Genomic DNA, 13,670 nt, shown 5'->3' with positions numbered 1-13,670 from the left:
GACTGCAAGGCCTAGGTAAGAGAAATTTCTCACAGTTCTGGAGGCTGGAAGTCCAAGACTGAGGTGTCGGGAGGGTTGGTTTCTCCTGAGGCCTCTGCCCTTGGCCTTGCAGACAGCCACCTTCCCCCTGGGCCCTCACGCGGTTGCACCTGGTGTCCTAGGTCTGTGTCTCGTTTGTGTCCTGTCTCCTCTTCTTTAAAGGACACGGGTCATACTGGATTAGGGCCCACCCACAGGACCTCATTTTGCTTAACCATCTCTTTAAGAGCTGTAAGTTCAAATACAGTCACATTCCGAGGTACTGAGGGTTAGGGCTTCAACATACTTTTTAGTGGGGGGGATACAATTCAACCCCTAACAACATAGTGGATTACCTCCCCTCTTCTTCGATGCAGAGACCCATAAACCTCAACCAGGACACTGTGCTGTGCCACACTGAACTGGTTTGGAATCTGCAGAGATGTCCAAAATGGGCAAGTACCTTTCCTCATTCTACAAATATGCATTTTGCTTTAAAAACATTTTTTGTTTTCACAGAGCATGGGTCCCGTGGTAGTCACTGCCCTAGCCCTATAAGCAATCCACTGATGATGACTCTGGGATAGGATTCAAGGTGCTCCTCATCTCCCAGAATGGATCAAGCAAGGATCCAAGAGATTATAGACCAAACGCTGGGGTGGAGGAGAAGGACAAAACCACATATAAGCAGAGTGGAGAAGAGCCCAGATGGGATGGATTTGCCCCCGAAGGACTGGCTGGTTGCCCCATGGCCTGGGCTGTCTGTCTGAAGGGGATAGTGGTCTGGGGAGGGGAGGATGGTGTCCACCACATCTTGCCACAGCCTCTGTTCCCTAGGGCCAGAGCTCCTCATCAGCATGGGCAAGAGAACTGACTGCAGGATCCAAGGGCCAAGCCATTAAGAAACAATTTCCTCTCTCAGTCTTCACAGCTACCTGCATAGGTGACCACTGTCTGCCATTAACCAGCCCCTCCAACATCTCTGGACCTGCTACCCAGGCCACCAGCAACACAGGCTCCCTCCCTCTGGGCACTTCTGTCCACTGCGGCTCTCCACCTGGCCCCAGTGGTGGGTAAGTGGAGGGCTGGGGGGAGGCAGCACAGAATCCACCTATTGAGACCATACAGAAAAAACACCCACAGGACATGGCCCCCTTGGCCCTAACATTACCTGTGGGATAAGAAATCGTAATTACTAGTAAAGGAAAATTACAGGGAAAGAAAGCAGATAGATTGCTAGAACCAGGGGTTGGGTATGCTTTTTTTTTTAACCTCAATTATACTGAGGTGTAAAAAATTCTATTTCAAGAAGGCTGACAGCTCCTCAAGTAAATAAAATCATATTGAGACTTGGTAAGGCAAATATTAATCATTGCTCACCGAATTACCATTCCTCTCCTCATTTCCTTCAAACTGAACTCATCTCTTCCTATAGATGAGGCAGAAAGCACCAAACTTTCTCAGCCTCCAGGGAGCTGAGACGTGGGAATCAACCCATTTCTCTCCATTGGGACTTGATGGAAATTCTAGCAGGAGATGCTTGGGAAGTTTTCCATGTTTGGTAATGTAAGATACAAGGAGAAATTCATGTTCCTGACTGCCTTTGGATACAATCACATGAGAATATGATGTGTGGAGCAGTAGCAGCCATACTGTGACCATGAGGAGACAACCCTGAGGACAAAGGCCAATATGATGTAAATGATTGCCTAGAAAGTTAGAACGAGTCCTTGAAATTATCTTTGAACCACTGAATTAACCAACCCTAAAACCCCTACCTTCAGACTTCTGGTTATGTAAATCTATAAATAAACGCCTTGCTTTTAAGCCACAGTTAATCCACTGTTCTTTTACCTGTAGCCAGTAACATCTTACAAGCCAGGTGGTCTTTATCTCTCCACAATTTCATCTCCAACCCCAAAACTCAGATGATGGTGAGACATCAGAAGTCTGAGTCCACAGTCCCAACAGATAATGCTTTCCTCTCTATCCCCAAGGCAAAATGGGGAAGAAGATGGCAGTTTCTCTTGTAGGTGAGCCCCTCCCCTCTATCATCCCTATTAGCATACCACAGTTAAATGACTAGTAGTAGTCCTCAGGAATGAACCACACACATACACCCTCTCTGGTCCATGTGATTATAAGCCCCCATTTGCCCCAGAGAATCCCAGTTTACATCTGTGTCCTGGCATGATTATTAAAGAGCACTCTATTTCACCTCTCATAAGTGCCTCTGTTTAGATAAAAAATTATAGTAACCCTACTTTTGGCTGCCTCAGCACACTTTTCTTGCTCTGCACCCAGCACATTACATAAACCCACATCACATGAACACAAAGCCGTTCTGTCTTCTCCACCAAGATAAGGATGGGAGGTAGGGGCCCTGCCAGGTTTGCCCGAACCTGCCTGACCCACAGCAGGCATCTGATGTACATCTGCTAAACTGAACCAGATGTAAATGGAGGTAACAGCCTTAAGCTAAAAATATTGAGGTAAATGAGGAACGACTTTTGGAGGGAAAAGAGGAGTACTGGGGGCTTTATGAGAATCCCTGGCCCTCACCACTGGGTCTTGTCAGCATGGAGTGCTACATGAAACTGGCAGCTCACATCCAGTGTCCAGCTGGCTGCTGCGACCTCACTGTGAAGGCAAATCCTAACAGAGCCCCTGGTGAACATACAAACCCTGCAGTCATCAGCCATCCTGTACAGGCAAAGGAGCAGAAAGCAGCTGGCTTCCTGAGAAAGCTGGGGCACCGCAGGCAGACATCAGGAGACAGATAAACTGCATGCTCTAAGAAACACTGATTGTGAACACCATCCTGTTCAGTGACACACCAAGATGCGGATTCTCCAGCAGGCCACTTCTTGACCTCATGGTTCAAACTTGTGAGTATCTCAGCAAATGGGCCACAAACACAGCAAAGGCCTATGGGTTCTCAGCTACTAGTGAGATCATGACATTGCCTATCTCAGAGCAAGGCCCTATAAGGGAACAGCATAGGGAATGTCAGCTCCACCCACTCCGGATGGAACCACACACATTCTTTCTGAGTAACTTTCAGGCTCAGTTGTCCCAGCTATACTTAGGCATTTCCATGTCTCGGCCTCCTCATCTCTCTCCCTCACAGAACTTACTTTTATTTAGTGAGGCATACAGAGAACACCTACCACTGTGCCTGGCATATAATAGACACTCAGTAAACGTCAGCTCCCAGCATCAGATTCCCGTGCCACTTAATTTACAAGCTGAAATGTATTCTGGGGCTTGGAGGAAGGAACCTGCAGTGTGTGCTGTTGCTGCTCTCATAGTGACCTGAAAAGCACTTAGCCAAAGCTTCTGGAAACTTCTACATCACAGACTGCGGCCTTTGCAGCCAGATCAGCTAATCTTACATGAATCTTCAAAAGCTCCCTCTGTGCTACGTAAGAATGGAAGTTGGCTAGATTCTCACAGAATCTTAGCTTGACAAATTAAGGCCCTGCCAGCAGAAGCAAGCAGGATGGTGAAAGGCCTGGCATCTCTCCGGACAGCTGAAGGGGTCACGGGTGCAAGGGCCGGGCAGTGCCTGAGGCTCATATGAAGCCTTCCTGGCTGCAAAGGCCTTTTAAGAAGGGAAGGTGCTGCCTCATAAGCAGCACACTCCCGGCAGTGGGAAGTGTTTGAGCGTGTGCCGGAGTAGGAGATCTCCCACACCAGGTAGGTGATGGACTAGGTGATCTCAGTGATGTCTCCCAAGTTTGAAGTTCTCGGAACTCAGACTCTGGGCTTAGGGGAGATAATAAGACACATGATCTGAGGGGCCAGCAGCAACTGGAATTTGCACAGCGTACCCCTAGGGGAACCAGGACAGAAGCCTCCTCTGTAAGGGCCTGGCCTGAGTAAGCAGCAGGGGACAACACTGTGGCATTCCTGGATGGGATTGTTTGCAGGCCTCTGCTAACAGAAACAGCCCTTCTCCACCAGTGCACAGGTGTCTTGAAGGTCCCTTTAAAAGGTTCCCACCAAGTCCTCTCCTCCTCCTCCTCACTCACTCAGCCCACCTAAAGCCTACAGCCTCTCACCAAGGTGGGGACCTAAGTCACTGAAGGATGGAGAGTCCCTTAGTCTTCCTAACACCCCAGAGAGCTGCAAGCCTACAGGCTGGGGGATCCTGGCCCCGGGAGGCTTTATATTTGCTAAGTCCTCCTCTTGGAGACCTCCGGACCCCATGTGGCATGGACCTCCAAAGTCACCGAAGAGGTTTCAAGATTCCAGGGAACATTCTCCCTCACCCCAAATCCAGTAGCTCCCCACTACCCTCCATACCAATGGGCTGACGTCCATTCTATCCTTTCTCCAAGTGTAAAAACCTTTCAGGGGCCCATCTTAGCAGGGCTCTCCATTCCAACTCCCAGTCTCACCTCCAGCCCTGCAGGAGACATTGTTAGGATTCAATCCCCTTTGTTTCTGAGCCTAGTATCTACCCTCAATGGCCCCACAACCGTCCCTTTCTCCACCAGGACTGGCCTAGCCTAAGTGCAAGCTTACTGTCCTCACTCACTTGTGAGTTCTCTGGGGATTTCCCTCACATTCTATGAGCTCAGCCATTCTCTGAAAGGATGCTAGTTATACTTTATACAGCACTTCTAGGTGTTTGGTACTTGGAAGGTTTTCAAGATTTTTACTCCACTATGTACTAAAAATATTCTAACTCAGTGTTGGGATACCCTCTTCGGACTTGTTCATGGGAATCTTCCTTGGCTGGTCTCCCACCTCAAACAAGTACCTCTGGTCACATTCCTGCAGATCCACAAATGTAGGCTGAACACCTACTGTGTTTCAGGTGCTATTTTAGGTAGTAAGGATTCAAAAATGGAAAGACTGGAGCTCTGCCTAAAACACGTCAGCTCTGCAAAAATGCAGGACAGCTGGAAGATAAATACCTGCAACACTTCCCCATTTAATTTGCACTCTACTATTTGCCCAGGTTGTTACAGCTTTTTAGTCACTTCACGTGTCTACATCTTATCTCCCAGCTAGACTGCCTGCTCCTCGGAAGCAGGATCCATGTCATGCCGAGGTCCTCGGATCAGCCTCTGCTCACCGTGGGCATAAAAAATGAAAAACCTCCCCACCCCCCAACACTCCAAGGCTTCCAGCTGAAATGCACTCTCAGCTGTGGCTGGATTCTGCCAGCTGGGCCTCCAGCATGACACAGCATCCCTGCCTGGCTTCCCTGACAACAGCGGTCTGGTGTGACAAAGGATTCTCTAACAATAGGAGGACGAGGGCTTCTTATTGTCTCCAGCAGCCCCGCGTGGTCACACTCAGTAGCGACCCTTCCCCACTCCCAGGACTGTAGCTCCTGCCCACACTTCTTCCTGAGGCGTCTACTCTGGTGGCTGTACTGCCTATGAGAGCTCCTCTGGGCTATCTGACCAGCAATTCAAATTCAGTGTGTCTGATATTGAACTCGCCACCATCCTCCTTCTCACCCGCTCCCCAGCAGACCTGCTCCTATGGCCACCAGTTCACATGTGGGTGAAGGCCACAATCTACTGCTTCAAAGGGGCATAAACCGAGGGTCACTGGGGCTTCTCCTTTATTCCCCAAAGCTTAGCCATCACTGCAGACTTTACTCCCCAAATGTTTTCAATATATAACCTTCTCTCTCTTCCCATATACACAGCTCTGGCTCCAGGCCTCATCCCCTGTGACCTAGATCGTGTATGGAGCCTGTCACTGCCTGATCAGCCTTGTAGCTGTCTGGCTCCCAGTCATGTTCCCTTCTGATCCATGGTAGCAAGGCTTGGCTCTGCTTAAAGCCCTGTCCTCCATGCTCTATCTACAGGCTAATAGCCCAGCTCACAAAGCTCCTCACATCTAAGCCCTGTCTGCCTCTCCACCCTTGTACTTGACTTCACAACTGCCACCTCTTCCTATACCCAGGCAGCCTCCGGCCTCTGTACCTTTGCACATACCATTCCTCGCCTATGAGTGACCTTCTCTTGTCCCTTTCCTCCTCATCCACTCATTCAGTTCCCGCATTGTCTCCCTTAGGAAACCCTCCATGATCCCTGAGGCTAGAACAGGTGCCCCTTGCACTGGACATGGGAGGCCACCTCAGCCCCAGGCTCTGGATGTAAAGTCTGAAGACCTGCTCTACGAGTCACTCGGGACTTGGGCACATCACTGACCATGGAGAGACTCAGTTTCCTCATCTGAAAAATGGAAATAATGCTAACAGCCTCACAGGGCTATTGTAAAAAGCAGATGAGATAATTTGTGTGAAATACTTTGCTAACTGTAAATCCAAATCAAGTGTTGGAATTTTAATAGTGCCCAGCACAACCAACCCCTCTCCGCTCCCCTCCCCCTCCCCCAGCTGCTGCTATCTTTACTCCAGTCAGATGAGAACCAAATGAAATCTGTAGGTCCTCTTCCTAGGAAAAGGCACATGCGTAACAGCTTTTCACACAGTTCTGGGAGGTTCCTGAGGACTTTGCCATAGGAAGGGAAAGACCTAACCAAAAGGTACTGGAAGGCCCCAGGGTCCACCACCTCAGTCAGATTTCTGGATGCCAATCAAAGACAAAAGACAAGAGTAGGGAAGGCTAATCCCAAAGGAAAGCAATCTCAAGTCTAAACGATGAATTCCAGAGCCTTTCTCAGAACAAGAGGAAAGATGACAGAGTTCTCACTCTTTGTGATGTAAGAACCCCATTTTTTTCTAGAAAGCATCATAGTATAAAGAAAGATGAGGCATCAAAATCCAGGATTTCTGGACCCACTCTGCCAAGGGCTCCCTGTGACTTTGGGCAAGTCATTCCACCTCTCGGGGCTTCAGGGATTCACATGGAGATGAGTTCATCAACAAGGCCCTTCCCTCCTCCGGGTGCCTAGGATCTGAGGATGCTTCTGTTTTCACACTGCTCTGAACCACAGCTCTGGCCTGGGTCATTCAGAAATAAGAGGCAGATGCCAATAGTTAGCATGGTGATAATTCAGGGAGAAGGCCACCATCCTGGCATTAAATTGCATGTGTGATGAGGCAGAGGGGCAGAAGAGCAGAACCTGAAAGTGAGTAGCTGAGCTCAGTTGACCAGTGAGGCAGTAGCAAGGCCCAGAGGTAAACGATCCCCCCAAAAGAACATCAGAAGAAGCTGCCACATTATTGGGTAAGCTATGCAGAAATGCCATCACATTTGGAAAATTCCCAAAAATTTCAATTTGCCCGTCTGTTTGTACCTCCTGTTCTCTATCTGGGCTTTGGATTCTCTCTTCATTCTAACTACCACCTCCTGCTTCCTCCTTCAACATCTGAACTGCAAACAACAGAACCTTAAAACAGGGGCAGTGGACCCCAAAACTGAGGTGAAATTAGAGGACAGTATCAGGAACTCCAGAAGTGAGTTTGGGAATGAAAAGATAAAAAGCAAGCATATATTAAAACATCTATACAAACCTGTAAGACAGAAACTACCAAACCCAGCAGAGCCTAAGTGAGACCTTGACCACAGCCACAGCCTATCACTGACGATCGGCTGTCACTGCCCCTTACAGCCCAGCAGAGCTGGGGCAGAGCCTTGGAGAACAACTTGTCAGCTCCTCCTTGCTCAGCAGAGTAACCTGTTGGTTGGCTTCAGGGCCATTACCCATTAGCTGTCTAAGTTCTACAGAAGGACATACCTTTGGGCCCACCTGAGAGGTTCCAAACAGCCTGAAGTCCAGGGTAGCAAGAGACATAAGGCTCTTCTTCCTCTGTTGCTTCCTTCTGTATTTGCTCTAGGATAGGAGCCGGCATTAAGAGTCCCTTGCAACCAAGATATGTGAGATTGTCTAACTCCCAAGGCGAGTTCTCTAAAATCCTTATGATTTCTTCCCTCCTGTAGGGTCTGAATCATTCATTTTATTGCATTATAACTTAGATGTTTCTGCTACAGTATCTTTGTGTGTCCCAAACACAGGTGAGTGTTGAGCCTACGATAGGTGCTCAATAAACATATGCTGAACTTAAAATCTTACATTTATCTCTGCAACTAGAATATACTTTCGGTTGGCAAGGACCATGTGTTAAATTTTCTTTGTATGCACTTCAAGATACACAAACATGTAGGTGCTCAATACACAGTGGTGAATGAATGGCTGATTAGTTGGCCACATCTAAAAACCCTCCAGGCAGTGTCTGAGAACCTTCCTGTACATAAACTCTAAGAAATACAAACAGGCATGTATGAGCTCTGATCTTTTCAGTTTCCCCATCCCTGGAAATAGAGGAGGGCGTGGTGTGGGGAGTACAACCAGGGAGGTTCCTCAGGGGTCTACACTTTTAATCAGATGATTGAGAATCTAGTAACTAAAGAACAAACCTTGAATTCTATAAGGACTCCATGAACATACCCATATGAATATTGGCATGTGTTGCATTAACATATACCATATACATTTATTCCATGCAGGTATGATGCTGACATATACCAGAAGTATCAAAGCTGATAACCACTCAACAACAGCAAATTGTCAGGTGAGTAGTAATAACAGCACTGCATACTTCTGTTCTTTAATGGCTATTCTCATTTGGACTAATAACAAATAAAAAGTGTTTTGACAAAAAATAAATACTAGTATAATTTACCTCCTTTCTTGGGTTCAGTACTTCAGGGTATCAAAACCTACTCTCAAAAAGAGAAAAGAAAAAAAAAAGTGGCCACTATTGAAATTAAATTTCATAGGCTAAAAAGAGAAATCACAGAGAGGAGGAAAGTAGCCCTTTCCTCACCAAAAGGCCTCAGGCAAGTCACGGCACTTTTTGAGCCTCAGTGTGCTCATCTGTAAAATAGGGTTATCTACCACCCCCCATCTCATAGGACCCTCTTAATTAATGTGATGATACAGGGTGAGGGGGCTGCCCTGTAAAGCCATACAGATTATTACTCTAGCAATCTATTAATCACTGATGACACTGTACCCCAGAGTGTGTTACAAAATTACTGCCTCCAAGCATACATTATCCAGAACAGACACTTGACACAGCAGATGAGATGATCTGTGTGTAAACCGAATCCTGTTTCAAAAACTCGAAGGGAGTTTCCTCAGGCAACCCGAGTGCATCCTGTGAGGGACTGGTCATTTTCGAACGTCTGCTCGGTGCACTAACTTGGGTTTTCATGAAAGCCTGGCAATTTTTCTCGCGCGGTGAGAGCATGCTCGGAGCCAGGATTCCTGAGGTTTTCGGCCCAGACCCCGCGCTGGGCAGGAGGAACCGAGGTCGGCCAGCCTGCGGCCCCTCCCTGCTCTCTGGGCGGCTCCTTCCTCTCTCCGGCTCCAGCGGCAGCGCTTGTGCTGTGTCACTTTCACCCTCCGTAGCCTCCAGCCGCCGAGGAGCCCGCAGCCTGGCCTCTCTCCTGGGAGATAAGCCCCGGCCCGCAGAGACCCTGCGGGAGAAGCCGGCTAAAGCTTGTGGACGGCTGAGCACCGGGGAGCAACGGGGGCGAAAGCGCCGAGTTGGGGCTGGGCCCGGGCCGGGCAGGGCCGGCAGCCTTTGGTCCCCACTGCCTCCGGGACCAAGAATTGGGAGGAGGGACGCAGAGCCCGCTGGTTCTCTCCAGGGTCCACGAGGGCAGCGACAGCCGTGCGGGCATGCAAGCCACGGAGTGCCTTGGTGCAGGGGTCAACCCGAGCGTATCGAGTCGGGGATGGCGACACGCGCGCGCCCGCGGCTCCTCCCAGCCCAGCAGCACCAGTCCCCGCGTCACGGAGTAGGAGGCCAGTCTGGGGGATCAGGGGAGGTCAGGGACGCGGAGTGAGGAACAGCATGTCTCCAACCTCACCGCGGGACCGGGACTCCCTAACCGATCCGGCGCTTGATCGGCGCACAAGCAAGCCCCCTGGTCTCAGGGCGCACAGTCACACTACCCCTACCCTAAGTCACCTGGGAGCGGGCGCGGGCGCGGGCGCGGGGACACACAAACGCGTACGAGCCCAACTGGGACCACGAGCTAGCTGGTGGGTCCGATTCCCGCGGAGAGCCGGGGCCCACGCGTGTCCTCACTACGCCGCGGGCTGCGGACCCCGCCCCCCCACCTCCACTCCGGAGCGGTGTGTACACACACAAACAGCTGGGCGGGGGAGGCGACGCCTCACTCCCCGGGGTGAGGACGCACCGGGCTCCGCCAGCCATCCCTTGCCTTTACACGCCTCACTCCCCTCCCTGCTCACACCTGCCCCTCTACCCCAACCCGAAAACTCCACGAAACCAAACAGTCAACGCCGCCCAGATGAGAGGCTCAGACCTCCGATTGTCTTTTAACTGCAATAGAGAGACATACCCAACTCAGGCGCGCGGTCCCCGGGACGCCGCCTTCAGGGGCACCCAGGCTGGGGTACGCGGCCCGAGAAGGGCCCAGACCTCCGCCGCCTCAGACCGAGCCACCGCCCCCTGCCCGCTCTCCCCGACAACATATGTCCCGGACAGTCACCTGCTCGTTGTCCTGAAGAACCCGAGCCGGGGCCCACCCCGCCGTCGCTCGGGTCATTAGCCACCGCGAGCTGGCTTTTCAGAGCCTGTCAACTTAACCCCCGCTCGGCCTTGGATCTATTCCCCAGGCCCAATTACACCGTGGCAACAGGAATAAAAAAAAAAATGCCAACAGAAACACCACCGTGGGGGATGTCCCAAGCTGCGACCGCAGTGTATCCACCGATTCGGTTTCCTCCTTTGCTCCCATCCCCCGCGCTCCCCTTGGCCCGCAGGCTCACCGGGGACGGAGGGAGGGTGCAGCCTGTCTAGACGACAGACATCCCCGCGCTCGCGGGGACGGGCGCGCACACTCACTCGCACGGCCGCTGCCACAGACACAATCAGTCACCAGAGGAGGGCGGGACGGCGTGGAGACACTCTCTCGGGGTCTCTAGGGCGGCCGCGAGTGCAGCAGCCTCACGCCCGGAACCGTGCGTCCTACCTCAGCTGAGCACGGTCAGAACAGCTGCAAGTTTGGCTGGTACTAAACCAACTGCTTGATGCAGCAAATGCGAGCTTCAAAACAAAAGGGAGAGGAGGGATCGCGCTCGCTCTCTTCCGACCTCCGGGTCGGAACCCGGGACATGACAGCGGCTACACCTCGGGGCTCCAACGCGAGCCAGGCTCCAGCTGTGCGCCCCCCAAGAGCCCCCACCGCAACGGAGCTCCAAAGCTACGGCTCTCCCCCGGGAGAGGACCCTGCAGGGAAGCGGCAAACCTGGGGAAGGGCGAGATCGTGGAGTGAAGTCCTCTACAGAGGTGGGGGCCGGTGGATGGGCGCGGACGCCCGGCTGCCCCGGGCGCAGGGAGGGGGAAGGGGGTTAATTGTTTGGGTCGGTTTTCCCGGATTTGTCTGTAAGCACGCGCACGTCACGCAGCCCTCCCGGCGGTACCCGAATCGATCGGCAAGCTGAGATGACTAAAGGGAGCGGACGGGGGTGATGCTCACCTTGGGGTTCCTCTGGCCACGGCTCCGAGCCCGAGTCCGGGGGTGGGGGAAGGGGGCAGGGAAGGGGAAGGGAGAGAGGAGGCTCCAGCGAGCGGACTCCTGCCTAGAGTTCCGCGCGTCCGGGCTGCGGAGAGGATCCGGCGCCCCAGCGCACAAACCCAGCGGAGAGGGGAGGGAGGGAGGGAAGGGAAAGAGGGAAGGAGGGGCGGGGGGGGAGGGAGTAGAGGAAGGAAAAAAAAAATGATCCCTGCTCTGACACAAGGAAAGAGAATGTAGGAGAGTGACGTCCAGGCCCCGCCCGCCCCTCCGGCCACGTGCAAAGACTTGAAAGGAAAGAGAGCGTTGGGAGGACTGCTGGGAAATGTAGTTCGCCTTTCTTTCCCGGGATGGCGGGCCTTGGAGAGTGGGGAGCCGCCGCCGGGGCGCAGGGGATGCCGCCTGAGCAGCCGAGACAGCCCAGTCTAGCGACACCGGAACTCTTCGCCCGACGATTCTTCCCCTGCTACGCTAGCGAACCCCTGAGTGGGGACCACTGCGTTGAGAGAACTGGGGGATTAGGCCCTCTCGCGGTTTTCAGGGAAACGTTTGGTTTTAGGGGCAGGAAGGCTTTAAGGATGAGGACTTTTGTGGTTACAGTGCGAATGGCAGATAAAAGGAAGCTTTGTATATGCACTGGGCGGCCCAAGTGGCGTTATTAATTCTGCATTAAATGCTAACGTCTGTTATTGAGATGCGTATGTTATAATTAACATTTGAACATCTCTGTGGCAGAGGCGGGATGTTGTAATTAGATACGCACTTCGCAACCAATTAATTTTCCATTGGCCATGGTAAGGGCTGGGACCGCGGATGTGGTGGCTGAGAGAATTCAATGTAATGGATAATTCAGTAATCACTTAACCAAACCACCAATATTTATAAAGTACCTACTAGGTTCCAGGTACTGAGCATGGCACAGAGAAGCCACCAGGAGAAGTACATGATGGTGTACACCCCACCAAGCAAGGGGGTTATAAACTCACCATATATACTGTGTGACACAGTATAACTGCCACATAAATCCTTTTATTAATTCATATAACATTTGGTGAGCACTTTCTACACATGGGACATGTCTGGGAATGCCAAGACAAGGAAGACCCTCCATCCTTGCCCACAAAGACCTCAAAGTCTTGTGTAAGAAACAGAATCAATGAAAATATAGGAGATAAGCCATCACTGAACATAGAGATAAGCATAAAATGCTATGGAACTCTCAGGAGGAGCAGACAATCAGAACAAAGGGTGGATGGGGCTGGATGAGGGTCAGAGAAGGCTTCCTGGAGAAGGTGGTACTTGAGCTCAGAATTACTAAGATTTTTAACAAAGGCAAAGGAAGGGGTAGGCATCTGGCTAAGGCTATAGGTTACAAAGGTTCCAGATTAGAGAGAAGAGAGCAAATGCTGAAAGCCTCAGCAGTCTGGCAGGGCACGAGGGGGCAGGTTGATGTGGTGCCAGGGATGCAGGGTGGGTCTACAGGGCAGGAGGAGTCCCAGACAGCTTCTCATTAGAGGTAGGGCTTGAAGTGCTCCTTGAAAGGAGGTGTGATGTTACTTTTTTAGAGGAGGATATGCCTTCCAGACTCCAGGCTCAGCATGATCCAAGCCATGGAAGGTGAGCCAAGCAGCACCCACCATCACGTCCTATAGAGCAGCTCATTTGATTCTTGCACCAAAGGGATGGGGTCATGTTATCCCCTCCCTTCTAGAGGGAGGCAGCAGGCCCACAGTCAAGAATTGGTAAGAGGCAGAGTGTGTACCAGAAGCCAGTCGTCTGGGTGCCAGGCCCAGACTACCTGCCTAAGGAATGGGAGTAAGCTCACCTGACTCTTCCTGCCTGTTTGTCCCTCTTGGCATTTATGCCTCATTGGCTCAAGCAGTGTGTTTTTTGCTTTAACATCTGGATGATTTCCTGGGTTTACAAAATATGAAATAAGAGTACTGGAGTCTCTCTACTCAGCAAATTCCCATTTACCTACCTTTTGTTGTCCATGCCGCTTTGCACAGTGTGTAATATGCATGCCACCTGCAAAGAAACAAGAATGGAATTGTCTGAGTCTTGCCTTTGCTTTAAATCACACCCCCAGAGGTGAGAACAGGATGAATCCCTAGAAGTGAGAAGCTGAGCAATGTGCAGAACATCAAACATCCATGAGAGTACACA

General features: G+C 51.3%; 1 protein-coding gene across 9 annotated transcripts in view; it reads right to left on the bottom strand.

The window, feature by feature from the left end:
* The window catches only part of CTIF (cap binding complex dependent translation initiation factor), a 290,169-nt gene extending 278,507 nt beyond the window's left edge, over positions 1-11,662 (bottom strand). For 2 of the 9 annotated variants that reach the window (XM_073213026.1, XM_073213035.1), the window contains exon 1: positions 11,469-11,662. The gene's annotated coding sequence lies outside the window, so the exon portion shown is untranslated. Of the gene's footprint in view, positions 1-10,478; positions 10,618-10,758; positions 10,781-11,468 lie in introns of those variants that run through there. The other 7 variants (XM_073213032.1, XM_073213030.1, XM_073213031.1 and 4 more) reach the window with 6 other exon arrangements.
* Positions 11,663-13,670: the final 2,008 nt, after the last annotated feature.

This window comes from Manis javanica, chromosome 9 (assembly GCF_040802235.1).
Source record: "Manis javanica isolate MJ-LG chromosome 9, MJ_LKY, whole genome shotgun sequence".
Lineage (NCBI taxonomy): Eukaryota > Metazoa > Chordata > Mammalia > Pholidota > Manidae > Manis > Manis javanica.
Note: the sequence above shows the minus strand (reverse complement) of the source record. Positions and strands in the feature narration are given on the sequence as shown.